The sequence below is a fragment of the Protopterus annectens genome, chromosome 1.part0 (assembly GCF_019279795.1).
Source record: "Protopterus annectens isolate FY-2018-M chromosome 1.part0, PAN1.0, whole genome shotgun sequence".
Lineage (NCBI taxonomy): Eukaryota > Metazoa > Chordata > Ceratodontiformes > Protopteridae > Protopterus > Protopterus annectens.
This window is the reverse complement of record NC_056725.1, coordinates 615,176,870-615,200,843: the sequence shown is the minus strand read 5'-3', so window position 1 is coordinate 615,200,843 and position 23,974 is coordinate 615,176,870.

Below are 23,974 nucleotides of genomic sequence, written 5' to 3'. Positions count from 1 at the left end.
GAACACGTGGCTCATCTGCATATCAGTGTTCTGGAGATGAGGGCAGTGCTTCTGGCATTGTAAGCACTTCAGGACCTTCTTCCTCCAGGGAAGATTGCAATACAATCGGACAACATGTCGGTTGTGTGGTATATCAACAAACAGGGCGGTACCAGATCTTACCCACTCTGTTGAGAGGCCATGCGAGTTTGGGAATGGACGATTTCTTCCCAGCGCTTCCTGGTGGCAACGCACATTCCGGGGACAACCAACGTGATAGCCGACAAGCTAAGCCGGGCAATCGTGCTGCCTCATGAGTGGTCTCTGAAACGGGAAATAGTGGAACAGATTTTCTGGAGATGGGAACAGCCTTGCTGTGACCTTTTTCCAGTTCAGTCAATGCCAAGTGCAGCAGCTATTTTTCCCTAATTCCCCCTCCAGGGGAATCACCCAGAGACGCTTTGGTCCACGGGACTTCTATATGCCTTTCCTCCATTCCCTCTTATCCCCAAAGTGATTCAGAAAGCCAATCGGCTGGGAAGCAAGTTGATTCTCATTGCTCCTTACTGGCTTCATCAGGTCTGTTTCCCCTTCCTCGAGCCTCTTCTCCGGGACGATCCTTGGATTCTTGACCCAGTTCCCGATCTATTGACCCACATGTCGGGATCGCTACATCCCGCTCTACACACCCTCAAATTGACAGCATGGCTGCTCCTGTTCCATCTCTAGTCAGGCTTCATGATGTTTCTTCATCAGTGTTACATATTCTCTTAGCCTTGCATAAACCCTCAACCAGAAGGCTGTATGACAGTAAATGGAAAAGGTTTTCTATTTGGGCACAGAAAATGAACGTGGATCCTTACACCACTCCCATTCCTGTGATTCTGGAATTCCTGTTGGAGCTTTTTCTACAGGGATCTGCCGCGGCCACCATTAAAGTACAATTGGCGGCAATCTCTCATTTTTATTTAGGGTCCCCAAATGCCAACCTTATGTCTCATAAGCTATGCAAGACCTTTTTGAGAGGAGCCACTTTACTGAAACCACCATTACAAGAACCTGTGGCTTCTTGGGACTTAAATTTTGTGTTGTCCAAATTGATATCCCCTCCCTTTGAACCTTCTCACTCATCTTCTTTAAAATATTTGTCTTGGAAAACTGTGTTTTTAGTAGCTATTATGTCAGCCAGACGTATATCTGAGCTACAAGCCCTGTCTATTAAGCCATCTTATTTAATCTTTCATAAAGGCAGGGTATCTTTACGTACCATTCCCTCGTTTGTTCCCAAATTTTGTTCTACTGCCACCTTAAATCAGTCCATGGAGCTTCCAGTTTTCTTTCCCAATCACTGTAATGCAGCTGAATATCGTTTCCACCAGCTGGACGTTTATAGACAGCTACGTTTTGATTTGCAATGGACCAAAGAATTTCGGAAGTCAGACCAGTTATTAATTTCTTTTTCCAACTCCAGATTGGGCTTACCAGTTTCTAAGGTGACATTGTCTAATTGGATTTCTAGTTGCATAGCCTTCATCTACAATTCGAAGGGCAGACCTGTACCCCACAGGATCAAGGGTCACTCTACCAGGTCTCTGTCTACCTCTGCAGCCTTTCAAGCCAGGGTACCACTTGATCATATTTGTGCAGCAGCTACGTGGGCTACCCCTCACACCTTTATTACTCATTATAAGTTTGATTTGGCATCCAGGGGTAGAGCACCCTTTGGCTCCACAGTGTTCAGGAGTATTTTCCAATGAGCCACCCAAGAATAAGGCGCTAGGGACACTGTTCCATATGTAAAAATGAAGGTGAGATTGGACTACCTAACATAAAGAAGTTATGTACTCACCATAACGTTCCATGTTGGTAGTCCATCTCACCCTTCATTTTTACCAACCCGCCCTCCTGCCCCCATCCTGGAAGATCTGGAGGTAATAATTTTGATTCTCTTGGTTGGTGACCCTTTAGTATTGGTTTGTTGGTTAGGGGGTTTCTGTTTCTAGCGAGCAGTAAACAAGATCTGGGGATTGCACTGGTGCACCATGGGATATCTGCTTAGCCACGAGCCAACCAGAAGTCTTCGAGCTTGTAAATTGGCTGAGTCGGAGCCGAGGATAGGCTCCGAACCCATATGTAAAATGAAGGGTGAAATGGACCACCAACATGGAACGTTATGGTGAGTACATAACTTCTTTTTCTCTTTGTCTATACTCTAAGTCCCTGGTAGGGAAGGCAGTGTCTAACCTGCAGTCCAAACTTCTCCTTGGCCTCATGCCACTCTTTTACCTTTCTCTTTCTAGTTGTTTCCTCCCAAAACCTTGATTATGTTGCTAATTTCCTTCATTAAATTTTAACCTCCTTTTGTTTATTTTCTGTACCCCAGCTTACAGTCACCCCTGTTGGTAAAATCTTTCTTCATCCTGAGTTAGCTTAGTTCTTAGAATATGTTCTGTTTATTTCTAGATATAATATTCCGTATGGATCTTTTCCTTAAAGACCTATATTCAGAATCCTGCTCTGTCTTTTCTTCTCATACTTCCCTTCCATCATCATCATCCCCTTCCACTTTGATTTCTGACCTTCTGCTTGTGTTATGTATATGAACCTTAACTGTGTAGCTTTAAAGTATTCCTTCAAATCAGGTAATCCTAAACCTCCTTGTTCTGTGGGGTGAATCAACTTATGCAACGTAACTTGTGCCTTTTTTTCCCCCTTACATAAATTCCTTCGGATCTTTACTAATTATGATCTGCATCTTCTCCTCTGGTAAAATACAGCTAACCTTTATATAAAAATGAAGGAGCTAGAAATATTTTCACTTTTTGCATTTTGCTATCCATATCCATTATCAGTAGCTTCCAGCTTCTCAATTTTTGTATTATCTTTTGTTTTGTGTCTTGCCAGAGACCAGTTGCATAATGATTAAGCTTTTCGCCTCCCATGCAAAAGGTACAAGATTCAACCCTCACCTCCAGCCAGTGCCTCTTTGGAGTTTGCATGTTCTCCCTGTGTCTGTCATAGGTTCACACTAGGCTATCTGCCCTAGGGCATTTATAAGCCTAGCCAGAGTGTGTTTGGCTTTCGCCACCCATTTTAAATTAATTTTGCTATGCCCTTTTTCGAGGTTAGTATACTGTGCCTCTGTTTGGGGATCTTGTTCTCTCTGTGTCTGTCTGGGGATCTCTCACCTCTGAAAAACATGCTTTAATATTACATAATCGAACTTTTAAAAATTTGAACGTAATATGGTCAACACCATATGATCGAACTTTTAAAAGTTCGAAAATGTAAAAAAAAAAAAAAATAAGCCAAAGAAAAAACCTTGAGTGGTTTAAGCAGTGGGCAAGCCTCCCTGCACCCCCCACACCCCCCATTCTTTTTAAATATACCAACTCCGAGATTGCACTACAGAGCAGAAAAGGGAAATCTTCCCATTCTGTACTGTATGGAGATCTCCACTGAAACGTTCAAACTTTTAAAAGTTCGATCATATGGTATCGACCATATGACGTTCAAACTTTTAAAAGTTCAACAGCATGATATAGACCTGAAAAACATGGTGAGTGTTTCCATCCTGAGCTCACCACTGAATGGAGCTATAGGCAGCAGAACAGACTCTACATGGTGCCTTGTAGGGGGAAGAGTTGTATAGCTCAACCGCTTTGGGCATCTACTATTGTGCACATTATCCTCAAGATAGGAGATATATTCAGTCATGTTGACTAATGTTGCCAAATTGGCATGGGTATTTGCCGGAGATAAACTCTAACAATTACTACCTATTCCAGCCTATGTCAGGGACCCATGCTAATGTTAGGAGGGGTGTTTGTGCCCTCTTGGCCATTTGTGTCTGCCATAAAGCCCAGCAGCCCTGGGTCAATAAGCTGTAGGCTACAGTTGCCCAGCATGTCTTACCTGGAATAGCTGTGTTGAGAGAGAGCTGGATGTAAAACCAATCAACCTGCCAAACATGAACTAAGAATAGCTACACTCATTGTAGGTTTACTGACAGGACGCAGCTTGGAAGTGATGGTACAGAGGAGGCCCAACATCCTATGTATCTAAGAGACAAGATGGAAGGGCAGTGCAGCAAAGTCTGTTGCCTTGAGATCCAGAGTTTACTACTCAGGAGGAGAACAAGCTAGAAATAGTGTGGGAATTGTGAGTGAGAGGCTTCAGAGCAGTGAGGGATGTCATCAGAACTAGTGACATACTCATGCTAGTCAGACTCCAGTGTAATGATAGGATAGTATTCTTCATCTCAGCCTATGCCCCACAGAAGGGATGTGACAGTTAAGACAAGGGTAGATTCAGACAATTACAGGACCTACTAAACAAAGTAGGACAACATGAATTGGTGTTGATAATGGTTGACTTGAAAATACATATCAGAACTGACACAACAGGATTTGAGGACTCCCTAGGTCCACATGTGTGGGGCAGCAGGAATAAAGAAGGAGAGGCCATTCTAGACTTCTGTCTGGCAAATGACTTGATAGTAGCTAACACATGAATCAGAAAAAGAGACTGTCACAAGATCACATGCAAGAGTGGCCAACATGCAACACAGGTAGACTTCCTCATCGTAAGGAAAGGGCCCTGGTGTAGAATCAGTGATTACAAAGTGATCCCCAATAAAACAGTCAGCCCACAGCATAAACAACTGATTGGCGCAATCAGCTACAGGCAATGGTCATACAAGGCTCTAAGGTCAACAGAGACAAGGCTGAAGACCTGGAGGTTGACTAGAGAGAAAACACAACAGTTCAAGGAATTATCCAGGGCTGTAGCACCTCAAGAAGAGGTGAAAATAAGAGGAGTTGAACAAGAATAGTGGCGGCTCAAAACAGGATGTATGAGGACTAAATTACAGATATGTGACTGAGCCTAAGAAAGGAGTTGCAATAACAAAGGGCAGGTCATCTGAGGCACTCTACCAGCTTCTGGAAAGTGACTCAGTGGATGGCACAAAGAAACTATATCAGGTTGCAAGAGAAAGACAGAAAGATAAAGAAGATAGCCAGACACCCTTCATATGGAATGTCAGCAACAACCTGCTCACCAGTCCTTAGGGCATCAAAGGCAGATGGAGGGAGTACTTCCAGCAGCTTCTGAATGAAGAACACCCAAAAGAAGCTGTACTGCTCCACAAAACCACATTGATTCAGATCTCTCGATTTTGGCAACATGTTAGCCATTCTTTTAGCTAGTATAGACATAAACACTTTATAAACATGGTTTAAAATTGAAATAGGTGTATATGAAGCTAGATCCAAATTATATTTATCCTCTTTAGGTAATACAGCAGCCACAGCTTTCTTCCAAGTTGTTGTTACCCCCCTTTTTTAAGTATTGCTAGTCAAAACTTTTGAGATTTCTATCACATTCTTTTATCCCTGCTTCTAAACTTCCGCAGAAATACCAACTGATCCTTGAGATATCCCTATCAACAATACAACACCATTAACACCATTTTTTATTTCATCTCTTCCTGTCTTAGCTATAAATTGTTGAGCCTCGTCTGCATCAAATCAGTTAAGTGTTGCATATATATGTCTGTACTTTTCTTGGTTTCCACATTACTATTGTGTATATAAATGATCCCTAGTTATTTTTCTTGTTACATGTTTCATAAGTTTGGCAACAAGCTTTTCTACTTTCTGTTGTCTAAGTCGTTGTACTAAAAGCTTTTGTGTGGTGGAGTTATCAAAAATAGTTGCTTAACAGAAACTTTTTTAAATTCATGAATATTATCCAAATACTCTCTTATTTTCCCTTTAGCACTCTGGAGTTGCTCCTGTTTTTGTACTATGAGATCCCCCTTATTCTGCAATACTTTAACCTTTGCCACCCCCTCTAAATAATTCCTATTACTTCTTTGCACTATTTCTTTCTTTTTATTTCTACCCTGTTTTGAAAGTATCATTTTAATTTTATCGCTTCTGAAGAAATGTTTACCTTCCCTAATAATTCTGAAATTATTTGACTGTTGACTACTGAAATTATTTGACGACCCATTTCATAAATTCCTCTCTTTTAACATGTAAGTAGAAAGCAACAGTGTTTCGTTTTTATTTCATTGCCGTACAAGATTACCTTGGATGTTATTGGTGCATGACTCATTAGTTATAGGATGTTTGTCAAAGTTTTCAATTAAATATACATGCACGTGTGAGATATAATTTCTGTTCACTCTAGTCACTTATTTTACCTTGGGGAAATAATATATAAATTCTGTCTTGAATTTCTTCTACTGAATTCACATTATCCATACCAAATGTTATATTTTTCTTTGGAAGTCCACCACCTTATTTGTATTTTCCCTTTTAATTTTCCCTAATGTATCCTAACTATTGCAAATTAAGTTATACCCCTTAAATAATATTTCCTATTGAAAGCTGATTATTTCTCACAAAAGTCTCTTAACAGCAGTTTTAGATGGAATATAAATACATGCCGGCATAATCCTCCTTCCCTGCCAATAGCCCCCTGACTATGGCAAATCCACCATTACTGACATTTTATTTCCTCTTTTGTCACTATTAGAGCCCCAGCTGACAATCAGTAGTACTTCTCTGTTTTAATTTGCCCCTGATATTTTGCTGAGCGTCCATCTTGAAATCCTCTCTTTGTTATATTTCTATCCAAATGTGACTCTTGCAACATTGCTATTTGCATCCTACATTTCTTAATATAGTCATTTTCATATATGACAGTTCTTTTGAATGTGTATTTGTAACTTTTAGCTTGCATGCACAAACTAATATTATTCTGGCTTGTCTTTTATGCAGTTGGTTCTTCTCAGCTCTGACCCTGTTACATTTTTCAAGGCATTTTGCTTCAATGAAAACAGACAAAACACAATCAATTTTCAGAAACCTGTATCCTCTTTTAACTTACAATGAACACACAAGACTGTGTACATTTAAAAAAAAGTGTACCTGCCCAGATAGGAGCAGTTGCCCCTGGTCAATATGTGGATATACAGGCATTACCTATTTTACATTTAAGATATCCAGTGTTAAAGCACAGGTTATATCCTGTGTTCCCACTTACACTTCTAGCTGTTCTTTTCTTCTCTCCATTTCCCTCCCAGATGTGAAAAACAGCTTGATTGTTTTCAGTAAACATTAACTTATAGCCCTAAGAAAAAGTGCATAAGGTATTTTTAAATAAATAAATTAAATAAATAAACTAAATTTTGTAGTTATATTAAATCCATTAAAGTATTAAGGCTGTTGGGGAGGCATCTGTATATTAACTTATTCACTTCCTACAGTTTCAAACTTCATTTGTTTTTCACTGAACTATTTGCCAGTGTACCTTTAAATGTTAATTATACTGTACCTCATACATTTCGGTCTGCACAGAGTGTTCAGCAGTCTGTTAATTAATTGTTACACTTGCAGAGTCTCCAAGTAAAAGCAGCTGGAAATGAGAAAAGCTAGTAATTTTGCAGGTTCATGAAAGAGTCTTTGCAAATTTCATTCAAAACACAGTGTCAGGAATTGCTTGCACATATAGCCTTCTCGTTACCTAATGAGAACATTTACTAATGGAAAAAGCAATAGCTAATAAGTTTGCAAATAAAAGAAAAGTACCATTTCCATCTCTTTCATCCTTTTTGTTTTATTTAGCAATCCTTTTTGTTTAAAAATTGTCTGTTGCTTAAACCAAGGACACTGATCTAGACATCTACCCCTGGAAAAATAGGGAGAGTATTACCTTAATTTTGCATATAATGTGACAAATACACATTTACATCTCCCACCCCACCAGAGCAAGATCACAACACAGTATTAACTTTAACTTCCCTCTTTCCAGTATTTCTTACCCTGTTACATTGTAAAGCCTGGATACAGTGCAGCTAAGAAAAGGTACTGTCTTGCGACATTTGGCATTTAGCACAGAAGACTAAAGCTCTGAGTTCTTAATGAGATTCTTTCTGGTCCAAAGGTACAGTCTTTGAATCTTTCCATCTTCATTGCCTACTGTATGAACATGAGCATGTCATTTTAGCAGACAGTGTGTTGAGTCACTTGAGAAATTGGATTAGCCTTGTTAATGATCTCCTGGACTGCATGCCTAGTAACTACCTACAGATGTATAATTTTCCAGGCTAATTAGCTGTGTGTAAGATCTTTAGCATTCACAGCAGTCACCGATGAAACTCTCAGACTTGACATTTAAATACCCCTGACTGCACCCTATGTAAAACTGCTTTACAATGTAACCTTCTATTTATATAATTAAATTCTGATACAAACTGTTTTACTTATGGTTACTTTTAAGCATCCTTAATGTTAATGCTATAACGTAGGTATATGCTAAGAGTTCACCCACCAGTTTAACATAGTCAACAAAAATTCCAGTCTTTCCCAGCCACTTCTTCATTCCATGCCATATTTCATATGTCTAATCCTATATGCAATGGGATTAATACTTTACAATTTCCCAGTTGTTCTCTCATTTCACATTATTGCTAATTTTCTTCCTATTCATTTCAACCTCTTAACACAAGTCATTGATTCAAGTTCAAGATATTCCTGATTCTTGTAGTTGGTTTCTGGGCTGTTTTTCCTGTAGTTTAAAACATTTTGTTTGGAACAGAGGAAAATGTTTCATGGGTAAATTCTGTCTCTTGACTTTGTTACTGTCAGCAGTATGAGAAGCATAGTCCCTACAGCTTGCTAGCTCTCTGTTTTTTTGTTTGTTTTTTTTGTTTTGTTTTCTTGAGTAAACATTTTTTCATCCTTAGCTTGTTTTGCTTCTAGAAATGTCTTTGATCCTCAAGAAAAAAATATTCTAAAGAAAACAGGATACAGTACCTTGAATCCCACACCTCCCTTTCAACCTATTTGCAGGGATAAACTTGTTTTTCTTCTGCCTTGTGTTCAGTGAATAATTGTTTTCCATAAATGTTTTGGTGCACAATTTTTTACTACTTTTCCTTTGTACCACAGTTTTGTCAGGAGCAGATCTTTCTGCTGGTATGATTACATCTGTACTAATAAATGCCTTGGCTGCTTTCTCGTGGTGAGACTTGGAGAATACACACAATGCGCCCTTTTAATGCACTCGAGTAAATAATGCCTTTTTTTGTTTGCTTTCAGTTCACACCCGTACCTACTTATGGCATCCAGAATTTTTGGGGGGTCTGGCTTCTTTAACTAAGGGACTTCACAGCTAATAATAGGCAGTATTAGAAAGGAATTATTAACAAAATGACACTGAGATTTTTAGTCTAGGATGTCCTGCAATGGAGACATTAATCTTTGACACTTAGTATTCATATTTATGTTCATGTTTTCATAACTGAGAGACCTGCATTTTATTAAGGTGCATGGTGTGAAACACCAGTGTGGGAGACAGGACAGTTCACTGAAAATGTTGGTTTATATTATGCTGTACTTGAAATATTGCTAGTTGTTTGTTAGTAATTATGAAAATAAGCAATGTTTCTAAATGTACTTAATACTTTAAAAACTAAATGACTTGCACAGTATTGCATGACATTAGGTGAAACTGCAGCTGTTGTTGAAGAAAACTGTCTTTGATATTTGTACTGTAAGATGCACATCTTGGGAGATGTCCAGCCATTATTGGTATTGCTAATTATACAATTAAACATATGTTTTCATATTTCTGTAAATATCTCAAAAACATGTATTTTTGCCATGTGAAAGCTTATGTCTGGTTAACAAAAACATTCTAACAATACATGTCTAGGATATGTAGTTTCAGATTTTAAAATTTGTAAAAGTTTAGAAAAAAAAAGAATGCAGGGTTTATGTGCATTATAATATATTACATTATTTATGGAAAAGACTGAATGCTCTGACTATTATCATTGTAAAGAATACTTCTTAGTGATTATATTGCTATTTCTGCAGTTTTAATAGCTTTTATTGTTTACAAAATGTTTGCATTCGTTTATCTTATGCTTTTTAAGTTTAATTTCAGAAAATGCTCAGGAGTGTAAGATATGTGTAGGCTGCTAGAGATTTGACATTTTACACCACACAAGTGTTTATGAGTTAATTAACAAATTCATTTGCTTGGCTGTGCTGTCTTTTCCTTCCAGTTTTTCTAGTATAGCACAATATCTCAGGTTTTCCCCTGCATGCTCTGTTTTAATTATATTTTGTGAAACAACTGTTCCTGAGAAGCTCATATTGAACCAGTCTTTGTTTCATTTCAAACTCTGATTTCTGCAGTTTTATTAGCTCATCTAAATAGCTGCTTAAATTATATTTTAGTCTTTCCACCCTTTTGTCATTTGATTTTATATGTTTGTCCATTGTCATATTTTTTAAATATCTGTGAGTGCATTTGATTTACTTTTTGTCTAAATTACTAGAAGCCGTCAGCTGTACTATAGCTGAAAATTGACTTGCTTTTTGCCAAACAACAATAAGGGTCTTTGTAGCCAGAGTTTTTTTTTCCTTCTCCTTTCCTGGTTTATTTTCTCTTATTTTGCCAAAATTTCTTCTTTCCTGGAATCCAGTAAATTCATTAATTAGTCAGTACCTGAACTGAATCCAGATTTTTAACTTTTCTTGTTTTTTTTTAAACACTTTTCAGTTTTCACTTTGGGAGAGCTCTAACCTAATTGCTGCTCAGCATGCAGCCATCTTGGAAGTCATCCAAGTTCATTTTTTCTCAGAAATCTGTTGTATTTATTTCAGAGATAATTCACCAACAAATTTACAACAGTCCAATGTACAAAGAAGATACATACAAACAAAGAATACAACCATATTGGGCGTAAGACCATATAGATAATTTACCAGCAAGGTTACAATAAACAAGGACATGGTACATAAAGCAACAGTACTGTTGATAGCTTTGCATTTAAAAAATAAATAGTAGTATGACTTGATATAAAGATTTTTGACCTTTAGTTAACTCACAACTATATACAATATTTACAACTTCTACGAAGAGAAATCTCGTAGAGTTTTGTGTGTTCTATACAGTGATACGAAAGTGCAGAATTTACCCTGCTTGTTTTATTATTACACATTCAAGGAACAGAAGGTAGTGATTATTATACGCTAACATCTGTAACATATGCAGAGTATTATTCCTTAAGAATGTGGTCAATGAGAAAACCCCAAAACTGTTGGTAGTAGGAACGTTTTTTACTATTTCTTATCAGTTTATGGAAGGTGATATATTTGAGTGCCATGTTTCTGTATCCCTGCCATGCTAATTTGGATCTTTCTAACCAGTTTTGAGTGATATAAAGTTTCATTAACATGAAAAGAGTGATAAGAATGTGGAATTTCTGCTTGAGTATTCGGTCTGTGGTAATGTGAAGGATTGCAAACTCCCATGAAATAGTAGATGTTAAGTTGTCAATCTCGCCTTCATTCTTGCTTGATGGGTTCGGAGCCGATCCCTCGGCTCCGACTCGGCACTTGCTAAGCTCGAGAGTCACTTTTACCAGCTCGAGGCAGCCCCATATCCCATGATGCAAGGCAGTAAGTACCCAGATCTCGTTTGCCGCTTCGCTTAGGAGGTCCTCCTTTTACCAGCTCCTGGTAAGTGATTAAAATACTTGATATTTTGAACCCCTTTTCACTAAAAACCCTTAAATTTTTAGTTTTAAGTTAATTTTAAAGATTTTCTGACAGAAATTTAACTGTCTCTTTTTATTTTTTAGTCAAACTTTACCCATCCCTTCCCCCCCCTGTTAGGGTGTGTGTGTGTTTGTCTACTTATACCTTTTTGGTATATTTAATTTAATTTAACTCTTTGACTGGTGTGTGTGTGTGTTGTCTTCACCATGTCAAAAGAGAGGGTCTCAGGCTTTAAGAAGTGTGACTCGTGCTGTCAGAAGATGTCTCTGACAGACGGTCACACTTCTTGCCTGTATTGCCTGGGGCCTCTTCACCTGCAGGACTCCTGTGCTATATGTCATTCCTTCAGCCAGAGAGTCCTGCAGGAAAGAAGAAACAAACTGATTCTTAGGGGCCTTCTTAAGCCGGAGGGCTCTCCGGCTAAGTCGGCTCCATCCAAATCTGCCAAATCTTCCAAGGCCCAGGCTTCTGTGTCAAAGCATGCGGCCTCGGCTCCGACTCGTTCTGAGTCGAGATCGGCTCCGGCTGGAGCCGATTCTGGCTTAACAGCCTTCGGCACCGATGACTATCGGTGCCGATTCTGCATCGACTTCGGTGTCGGCTCCGATCGGTTCCGACCACCATGTGGCACAGGCATCGTGTCGGCCCGATCGGCTCCGACACCGTTACTTTGTGGCTGTATCGGCTCCGGCTGGAGCCGATGCATCGAGGCTTCCTGTCGGCTCCGATAAGTTGTCGGCTCCGACAGGGTCTATAGTTTCATCGGTTCCGATGGCTCCTTCCAGGAAGAGGTCGAGGTCTCCTTCCTTGGAGCCGATACTTTCGGCTCCGGCTTCACCTCTCCTTTCGGAACGGAGCCATCGGAGCCGATCTTCAAGGTCATCCAGACTTTCAGACTATGACTTAGAGAGAGTGGTCAGCAGATTACTTAAGTCACAGGCACTGGCCCAAATGTTACATAGTCCGTCTCAACAGACGACTGTTGGTCCACACCCGTTACAGTTCCTCCTTCAACTCTACCCCAGAGCTTGGAGTTGGAGTCTTCGAATGGTTACTGCTACGGCTGGAGGACAGATACCCCCTTCTGTTCCTTGGGCCTCTACTCTTATCTCCTCTTGCAGACCTTCCTTAGAGGGATTCGTGGTCGGGCTTCCATGGTCTCCTCCGAGGGGTGAGTGGCATCGGACCCTTGTCCGAACCCGCTCTTCCCCTTGGAGCCTCGGCCTTGGTGAGCTCGGCTCCCACATCTGCCTCAGAGACTTCCCTTTCGGTGGTCCCTGGAGTTCCTAGTTCTTCGGAACGGGTTCTCTCGGACCTGCCTGGGAGGGGAGCATTCGAGGTGATGAAGAGTGTGCTGGCCACTGGTATCAGTCAGCAGTCTGTTCCCTTAGCTCCTCCCTCTATAGTGCCTGTTGACATCTCTGCCACTTCTCTTGCTACAGGACCCAGAGATCCTCCGCCTCAGGTTTCCCCATTGGGAATTTCCCCCTCTTCCGAGGATTCTCCTGATGTTTCAGGAGATGCTACTAGGAAGAGTACTTGTAAGAGGAAACATGTAGACTCCCCAAGTCTGTCACTTCAGATACTGACTTTGATGAGTCAGAGGGATCCCTAGATCCCCTCTGAGGATGTCTCCTTCTCAGACATCCTAGAACTCCTTAAACAGAGGGAAACTGGCCCACCAACAATCCCTCTGAGGATGAGTCAGTATACCTAGAGGCGTTTGGATCTCGGCCCTCCACCTCCTGGGTGTCTCCGCCTTCGACCCCTTATGCAGGTTATTGCCCGAAGGCGTGGGCAGCTCCTGACTCTGTAGAGCCAGTCCCTAGGAGGCCTTCAAAATTTATCACTGCCCGTGTGACAAGCAATTCCTCACTAAGGGTGTCCCGCTGATGCCATGGTGGTGGCTGCTGCCACCAAGAAGGAACTTGCAGATCCTTCCGTGCCGTCCATCCTCCTAATAAGGACTCTAGGACCATGGATAGGTACGGTAAGCGGATGTTTTCCTCAGCGACCTTTGCTATGCGTTCGCTGAATTACCTATGTCACTTCACCAGACTCCAGAGGGATATCCTTAAGGAGCTGGGTGAAGTAGTACAGGATCCTACAGCTGCAGGAGCTCAAGAAGAAATTGCTTCCCAGCTAGGAACCCTTAATTCCATTGCAGACACCTCCATGCGGCTAATATCATATGCTGCTGATGGAGCGAGAGCCGCAGGTACAGGTGTGGCTCTTAGGCGCCAAGCCTGGATGCGGCTATGTGACTTTGCAGATCCCTTCAAGGCGTCCTTCACGAATTCTCCCTTTGATGGGTCAGCTTTGTTTGGCCCTCAGGTGAAGGAAACTTTGACCAGGTGCGAGCAGGACGGCAAGACTCTTTCTGCTGTAGGAGTCAGTTTTTCCACCCCTTCTAGACCTTACCCCAAAGGACAGAAAGGTGGAAAAATGTGGTTCCAAATCCCAAGGAGTCACGCCGATTCACGTGGTCAGTTTACCCCTAGAGGCAGAGGGGTAACAACAACAGACGCCGCTCTAGAGGCAGAGGGGGTCCAAAACCAGGAAACAGAGAGCCTCTCTCTGATAAGCCCTTTCAGCATCCCTGAGATGTTGCCCGGCTGTCCCTCCTTGGAGGCAGTCGGGGAAGATTATCACTGTACCCAGAAGCCTGGCATTCCCTCACTCAAGACAGATGGGTACAGTCGATCATATCCAAGGGTTACATAATTCCTTTCGAGGAAAGTCCTTTCCCTCAAATTCCCTTCCAGATGTACCACCGGTCTAAGGGAAATTGCAGAGTTAGAAGTCTCAAAACTGCTGCAAAAAGAGCCATTCAGCCAGTTACAACAGACCATTCCGAGCCGGAATCTACTCAAGGTTCTTTTGGTCCCCAAAAGACAGGAGACTGGAGACCAATATTGGATCTCAGCAGACTCAACAAGTCTGTGAGGAAGACAAGATTCGAATGGTCACTCTTCAGTCAATTCTGCCCTTCTTACAGAAGGACAACTGGATGTGCTCAATAGATCTTCAGGATGCGTACTATCACATCAAAATTCACAGACGCTCCAGGAGATTTCTCCGCTTCGGCTGGGGTCCAGTCATTTCCAGTTCAGAGCCCTGCCCTTTGGTCTCACTACAGCCCCAGAGTGTTCACCAAATGCATGGCAGTGGTCACGGCTCACCTGAGACGTCAAGGATTCCAGGTGTTTCCGTATCTCGACGACTGGCTCCTGTCAGCCACCACCAGGCATCAGCTTATACAAGCCAGGGATTACACAATAAATCTTTGTTCTCATTTGGGCATCTCGATCAACTTCGAAAAGTCATCCTTATCGCCCTGCCAGTCTATTACCTTCATAGGCAAACTTAGACACTGTTCGATGTCAGCTACCCTTACAGATCAAAGAGTTTCAGACATTCAGAGTCATGTCAGGATCATTCTGGCCAACAAGAAAGTACAGGCCAGAATGGTTCTAAAGGTATTAGGCCTCATGGCTGCAGCCATTACTCTTCTTCCCCTGGCTCGATTCTACATGCGCCTTCTTCAGTGGATGCTGTTCACACAGTGGTCGTACCAACAACTTCCTATGCGTCACCAGATTCTGGTGACACAGACTTGCAAAGATCATCTTGCTTGGTGGATCACATCTCCTGAGGTTCACCAAGGCAGGTACTTTGTACCCCCATCCCCGATAGCCACTGTCACCACGGATGCCTCCCTGATCGGGTGGGGGGGTCATTATCAGGGCAGGATGGTTCATGGGACGTGGCAGCCGTTCGAGTACCATCTGCACATAAATGTCCTGGAGATGAGAGCAGTGCTTTTAACGTTGCAAGCCCTCAATGACTTTCTTCCCGTAGGGACAATTGCAGTCCACACAGACAACATGTCTGTAGTTTGGTATATCAACAAACAGGGCAGAACCAAGTCCTACCCCTTGTGTCGAGAAGCGCTCAGACTATGGCAATGGGCAATCTCCTCTCATCGGTTTCTGGTAGCAATGCATATCCCTGGGAAAACCAACATTGTAGCGGACAGATTGAGCAGAGCTATTCTCATGCCTCACGAGTGGTCTCTCAAGCAATCTATAGCGGAAGAGATTTTTCTGGAATGGGGTCGTCCATGTTGCGATCTTTTTGCTACTCCCCAAAACAGCAAATGTCCAGACTTCTTCTGTCTCTTCCCTCTACCAGGCCATCCCCCCAGAGACGCTCTGACCCAGGATTGGCCCCAGGGACTTCTTTATGCCTTCCTCCATTTCCTCTGATCCCTCAAGTTATCCAGAAAGCTACCGTTTTGAGAGCCAAATTGATTCTCATTGCCCCTTACTGGCCTCGACAAGTTTGGTTCCCGTTCCTCCATCATCACCTTTTGATGCAGCCGTGGCATCTGGACCCAGTGCCAGATCTTCTGATTCACCAATCGGGTCAGCTGCACCGGTCTATCCCTTCTCTCAACCTCACAGCATGGTTGCTCCACTTCCTTCCTTAGCCAAGCTTCCTTTGATCTCTAACCCAGTTAGAGACATCATAGTAGCTTCATTAAAATCCTCTACCAGGAGGATTTATACAAGCAAATGGAAACGTTTCTCTTATTGGGCTAAGGCCAAGAATATTGATCCTTTCACTGCCCCTGTTCAGGCAGTCCTGGACTTCTTAGCAGAGATTTTCCATGCAGGCTCCTCTTCTTCCACAGTCAGAGTTCAATTGGCTGCTATCTCCAACTTTCATGTCGGGATAGCAGATCATAATATTATGTCCCATAGGCTCTGCAGGGCCTTCTTGAAAGGAATTTTCCTACTAAAGCCTCCAATCAGGAATCCTCCTCCTCAGTGGGATCTAAATTTAGTGCTGACATCCTTGATTCTTCCCCCCTTCGAGCCAGCTGTTTCTTGTTCCCTGAAATTTCTTTCTTGGAAAACTTTATTCCTAGCGGCTATTACATCGGCCAGGAGGGTGTCTGAACTTCATGCTCTATCGGTTCGACCCCCCTATTTGGTTTTTCACAAAGACAGAGTATCTTTGAGAACTAATCCAACCTTTCTGCCTAAGGTTGCTTCAAAGACCAATTTGAATCAATCCATTGATCTCCCTGTATTTTTCCCAAACTATTCAGACAGAGCTGAACAAAAGCTACATTATCTTGATGTCCACCGTCAACTTAGATATTATTTGGACAGAACAAAAGAATTTAGAAAATCTGATCAACTTTTTGTTTCCTATGCGGATAATAAAAAAGGCCTTCCTGTTTCTAAAGTGACCTTGTCCAGATGGCTTTCTTCGGTCATCTCTGAAATTTATCTGCTCAGGGGAAAACAGCTGTGCTCAAAACCTAAAGCACATTCAACTAGGAGCTTAGCTACTTCTACAGCCTTTCAAGCTAGACTTCCTTTAGACACTATTTGTGCTGCGGCCACTTGGGCCACTCCTCACACTTTTGTTTCCCATTACAAATTGGACTTGGCCACCAGGGACAGAGCCAGCTTTGGCTCTACAGTCCTCAAGAGTCTGTTCCATTGAGCCACCCAGGATAGAGGTGCTAGGGACGCAGTCCCATCAAGCAAGAATGAAGGCGAGATTGACAACTTAACATTAAGAAGTTATGTACCTACCATAACGTTCCATGTTAGTTGTCTTCTCGCCTTCTTTCTTGACCCTCCCTCCTTCCCCCTGGCCTGGACAGACCTTGTTATAAGAAATTGTTATGCTGAAGACCTTTCAGACCTGGTCCTTCTTCCATCCTGTAAGTTTTCTTTCTTCCTTTGGGAAGTGTTTTTTTGCTTGGTGCTATTGCCCTTTGTCATCAAACGAGATCTGGGTACTTACCGCCTTGCATCATGGGATATGGGGCTGCCTCGAGCTGGTAAAAGTGACTCTCGAGCTTAGCAAGTGCCGAGTCGGAGCCGAGGGATCGGCTCCGAACCCATCAAGCAAGAAAGAAGGCGAGAGAAGACAACTAACATGGAACGTTATGGTAGGTACATAACTTCTTATTTTCCCCTATCTCATCTTTTCTAGCCTGACTCTTAATGAACCCCATAGGTTTTGAGCAAATTTGCAATACCAAAGTATGTGAAGTAGGTCTGCATGCATCTTCAGGCAAAAAGGACAGAAAGCGGAAGAGTTTGAGTTGAATTTGTTCAGTCTAATTGGTGTAAAATAAACATTATTATTGATCATTAATTGTTTATGTAGTAGATTTCTAAAAGGAGATAATTTAACAGCATTTTTTATAGCATGTGAAACTTGTTCCATGGTAATGTTATTGTTTATTCCATTCCAATATTTAGAGAATAGGGTACAGGCTTGATATTTTATTACTGTAATTAATTTGTACACAGTAGAATGCATTTTCGTTTTTATACAATAGACATCTCAGAATCGTTAATGAAGTATTAATAACTGTTTGCACATCTTTGGCTATGTTTTTGAAAGTTGCAATGAGTTCCATGATTTGTCTAAAGACAATAATGTATCTTTTGCTTATGTTTAAGATTTCCCTGATTTTGTCGGTGGTTTTATTTTTAAGTTTGTAGAAGTCCCAAATGATGACGTTTTTGAGTAATGGTTATTGGGCTAGATTTAACATCTGAGTCCCTATTGTTAAGTTAGGGTTTAAATGAATTGGTTGTAATAGCTTTAGAATATATGAAAGGCATAGAAATTCAAAAGTTCTTGGAACATGAGAATTTTATGATTAAGTAAGTTATGTACTTTAATTTTTTTTTAAGTTTGAAATGTCCATGAAGGGGAGGGCTTTGGGGTTGTCGGCATTATTTAATGTAATTGTGCCATAATTTAACCCACAGTGGGAACCAATCATTATCCAAGTTCATATTCAGCTTTTATCTTCCTAGTGACACTCTTACGTTAATTGCTGTTTTGGTTAATAGACCTCATTAGCTAGGTAGATTGCGACTTTTATGAGGTTTAAATAAAGACAGCATTCTAATTACATTTTTAAGCAGGACATTTCTTTATTAAATTATCAAATATGACACAGGCAATCACACATTTATATAAATGAAAAATCAAATTGACGTACTTTTAGTTGCAGACATACATCACAAACCATGTTGACATAATTGTAGTTACAGACGTTATACATCACTTATAATCTATCCATTCATTTGCAGACATTACATAGCACATTCATTTCCTACCTTCTTTTAAACCTTGTTCCTCCTCTGCATGTATTGTTCCCACAGCTACCATTTTTCCTATATAATTTGCTCCTCCCCTTTTCTAAAGATGCCAGTTCCAGTTGTCTTATCTGTGTAACTATATTCACTACTTCTAGTAAAGTTTGTTTAAACTTTAATTTCCAATGTAAGATTGTTCAATCTCGCTGTTTGTTCTTACACACGGGTTCGGAGCCGATCCTCGGCTCCGAGTTGGCCGAATTGCAAAGCTCTGAATCTCAGAGAAGCTTGAGACCAGCCCATATCCCATAATCCTCCCTGCCATTACTCAGATCTAGTTTGCCGCTGCAACAGATCAGATCGAGGAGAGCTTGGACCAGATAGAGAATTGAGTTTTACTTACTATTTTCAGATAAGATACTGATTTTTTTCTGATATTACCTTATAATTATTAGATTATTATAGAAGTGCTGTGTGTGTGTGTTATAAATATATATATATATATATATATATATATATATATATATATATATATATATATACATACCCTTTTTTTTCTTCAGGCACCCTTTGTGGCCTAACCCCCCTTTTCTTTGGGTGTGTTTTTTTGTGAGTGTCTTCTTTATATAGCCCTTTCCACATATATATATTCTTATAGGATTAGTATTTGTTTCTATACTCATAGTTATTGTTGTTATATAGTACTATGTCAGAAAAAGCTAAATCTGGCTTTAAAAGATGTCGGTGTGGGCAGAAAGTGTCCATTACTGACAATCATGCTTCCTGCGTCTACTGTCTTGGCCCTCTCCATCTCCAAGAGGATTGCTCTATTTGCCATTCCTTTAGTGGGAGGGTCATGACAGATAGATGCAGGAAGCTCATAGACAGAGGATTACTGAAGCCTGCCTTTCAAGAGGCTTTGGACAAGTCGGATCAGGCTTCTAAATCCTCGAAGGGGTAGAAGATGTCGGAGCCCATGCCATCGGCTCCGAGTTCATCTTCTCGGATTCGTTCACCGGTTCGACAGATCTCGGGGTCGAGCGTCGAACATTTATCTTTTCCTGAGCTCCAGATCTTGGAACCGGTGTCGGAACTGCCACCACCGTCCATTCTTCGGTCGGTGCCATCTTCGGCTCCTTCGACCCGTTCTTCCAGACCCTTTTCTGAGACAGATGTGGATCGTGTCGTGCAGAAACTCATGGAAAACACGGCCCTTTCCAAGTTAATTGCAGTTTCCTCCCAGTTGGTGTCGAAACTAGAAGGCCTCCCCATATCTCCAATGGGTCCTCCTTCGAGACCCATCCAAATCTCGGAGCCGGGAGAAGATGACCTGATGATAGTGGAGCCCTCGATGCTGAAACCGTCCATTGCACGATCGACACCATTGACTTCGACTCCTTCGGAAACGTTAGGGGAGTCGTGGAGCCGACAGTCTTTGCTCGGTTCTGGGACCGAGAGTCGTACCGACCTATCGGTACCGACTCTCCCTCTCGGGGCCTCGGCACAGACTGGCTCGGCTCCATCCTCAGGGTCGGAGCCCACGGCACCTGGTTCTGGGATGCTTCCGTGTTCTTCGGAACCGGGGGAGCCCTCGGCCAGGGGTTCAGGGGCCTTTGACCTTATGAGGAAGGTATTGTCTGCACAGACAACCACATCATCAGGGGAATCTTCTCCTTCCCCAAAAGGGCCACTTTCTGTTTCTGCTCCCACGATCCATCCCAAGCGTAGAGCCCAATTGCCTCAGCCACCCCCAGAGGGTTCCCCCTGTTCCTTGGAGGCCTCACCAGAAGCCCCCTCTGATGAAGTCCCAAGGAAACGGTTGTGCAAGAGGAGGCACATAGATTCCCCACAGGAATCTCTAACGTCTGACACCGACTTGGATGAGGCAGAGGGGTCCCCCAAATCAACCTCGGAGGATGTGTCATTTGCAGACATCCTGGAGATCTTGAAACAGAGTGGTGATTGGCAGTCTCTAGCCCCTACTGAGGACGAGTCGGTGCTGCTGAAGGCTTTTGGGGCTCAACCTTCTACCTCCTGGGTGACTCCGCCCTTCGATGAATTAATGGATTTGATTGCTCGAAGGGCGTGGGAGACACCTGACACAATGGAACCAGTCCCTAGGAAACCAAACAAGTTCATCACTGCCCCCCAAGATAAATCTTATCTCACCAAGGGAGTCCCTGTTGACGCTATGGTGGTGGCGGCAGCCACAAAAAAGGAGATGTCTGAGTCTTCCTCATCTGTTCATCCCCCTAATAAGGATTATAGGACTGTGGACAGATATGGGAAGCGCATTTTTACTTCATTGACTTTTTCCATGCGTTCGCTAAACTACTTGACCCATTTCACACGTTTGCAGAGGGATCTCATCAAGGAGCTGACAGATACCCTCCAGGTTAACACAGATGCTGCTGTTTCAGAAAAGGTAACAGCACAACTTAACACCCTCACCTCCATAGTAAACTCATCCATGAGGCTCATCTCGTATGCAGCCAAGGGATCGAGTAGAGCTGCAGCTTCAGTGATTGCTCTTCGAAGACAATCATGGATGCGGCTGTGCTCCTTTGCGGAAGCCTTCAAGTCTTCCTTTGCCAATGCCCCTTTTGATGGTGCCACACTTTTCGGGCCCAAGGTTAAGGAGACTCTCACTCGGTGCGAGCAAGAGGGAAAGACCCTGTCTGCTGTTGGGGTCCGTTTTTCCGCTCCTACTAGACCGTACCCCAAAGGGCAACGAGGCGGAAAAATGTGGTTCCTTAAGAATCAGGGATCTTTCCAGACCACACAGAGTGATACTCCCTCCAGAGGCAAAGGAGGGGGTAGAAATGGAAGACGCCGCCCTGGCTGCAGAGGGGGTCGCATAACCAAGGCGACAGGGATTCCGTCCCTGGGAAGCCTTTCCAGCACTCCTGAAGGGAGACCCGGCTGTCCTGCTCTGGAGGCAGTCGGGGGTCGATTAGCTTTATACCCACTGGCCTGGCTAAACATTACTTCAGATTCTTGGGTAAAAAGCATTATAACCAGAGGGTACAAAATCCCCTTCATTTCAACACCACCTCTACAAAGAATGTTTCCAGACATGCCACCCCGTCTGTGAAAGCTAGCAGCTGTAGAAATTTCAAAGCTGCTTGAAAACAGAGTCATCCAACCAGTCACGGTGGACCAAAGAGAATTCGCAACTTACTCAAGGTTCTTTTTAGTTCCAAAAAAGACAGGGGACTGGAGACCGATCTTAGATCTCAGCCATCTCAACAACTTCGTGAAGAAGGAAAAGTTCCGGATGGTCACGCTTCAATCGATCCTCCCATTCTTACAGAAGGATGATTGGATGTGCTCTATAGATCTCAAAGACGCGTACTACCACATCAAAATGGCCAGACCGTCCAGAGATCACCTGCGCTTCCGGCTGGGAGCCAGACACTTTCAGTTTCGAGCTCTGCCCTTTGGACTCCTTAGCCCCCAGGGTATTCACCAAATGCATGGCAGTAGTTGCGGCTCACTTGAGACGACAAGGATTCCAGGTGTTTCCCTATCTGGACGACTGGCTCCTCACCGCCACCACCGAGCGTCACCTATTGCAAGCCAGAGACTACACATTCGGCCTTTGTTCCCACTTAGGGATATCCATAAACTTCGAAAAGTCTTGTTTATCGCCCTCACAGTGTATTTCCTTCATCAGAGCAGACCTAAATACACGATCAACACTACTGAAACTCCCCCCAATAAGAGCTTTAGCACTCAAACAGCAGGTCCTTCTTCTTCTGGTCAGCAAGAAAGCCCCAGCCAAACTGGTGTTAAAAGTGTTGGGACTGATGGCAGCCGCACTAATTGCAGTCCCTATGGGAAGGTTACACATGAGGATTCTACAATGGCTGCTCTTCGCGCAGTGGTCGTTCCAGCACCTACCCCTAGCGCACGAGATCAAGATAACAGAATCTTGCAGACGGGACTTCTCATGGTGGGTGCACGATCAGAACCTCACTGTGGGTTGTCCGTTCGTTCTACCCAGTCCAACAGCCACAATACCCACGGACGCTTCCCTGATAGGGTGGGGGGGGCCTTTTTCAGGGAAGAACAGTCCAAGGAGAATGGTCCAGCACGGAGTACACTCTACATATAAACGTTCTGGAGTTGAGGGCGGTGTTCCTGGCGTTGCAACACTTCCAAGCCCTCTTACCTCTAGGAACAGTGGCAGTTCAGACAGACAACATGTCTGTAGTCTGGTACATAAACAAACAAGGGGGAACCAGGTCTTACCCGTTATGCAGAGAGGCCATGAGAATTTGGCAATGGGCAGAGTCCACGGGTCGCTTTCTGATAGCAACGCACATCCCGGGGTCATCCAACGTCATTGCGGACAGGTTGAGCAGAGCCATCCTGTTACCTCCCGAGTGGTCCCTCAATTCACAGACGGCGGAAAAGATCTTCCGCAAATGGGGCCAGCCTTGCTGCGATCTGTTTGCTTCCCCGTTGAATGCAAAATGCAGAAGCTACTTTGCCCTTCTATCCCCTTCGGGGGATGTCCCCAGGGACGCACTGATACACGATTGGCCCCCGGGTCTCCTATATGCATTCCCACCGACTCCATTGATTCCCAGATTTCTACAGAAAGCCAGGAACCTGGAAAGGACTATCATACTCATAGCCCCATTCTGGCCTCGTCAAATATGGTTCCCCTTTCTTCGAGTCCATCAAATAGAGGAACCATGGATTTTGGACCCAGTACCAGATCTACTGACACATTCATTGGGAGTTCCTCACCCGTCTCTACAGTCCCTCAAACTAGCAGCTTGGCTGCTCCACTTCCCTGCCTAGCCAGGTCTCATCTACTCCCTCCGGCAGTTCAACACATCCTGGTTGCTTCTCATAAAGCTTCCACTACTAAGCTCTATACGAGTAATTGGAAACGCTTTGTATATTGGGCATCTAGTCAAAACTTAGACCCCTTGGTAGCTCCTCTACATAAAATTTTAGAATTCTTATCCATCCTTTTTCACGAAGGAGCTTCTACTTCCACGCTAAGAGTACAGTTGGTGGCCATATCAAACTTCCATATTGGTGAGGAAGGTTCTCCCATTATGTCTCACAGACTTTGTAAGGCCTTTATGAAAGGAACCTTCCATCTTAGACCGCCTGTCAGAAAACCTTTCTTTCCATGGAGCCTGAATTTGCTGCTGTCGCAACTCATGTTGCCACCTTTTGAACCTGCTTCGTCATGTCTCTTAAAGTTCTTATCATGGAAAATGCTGTTTCTCGTCGCCGTGACCTCAG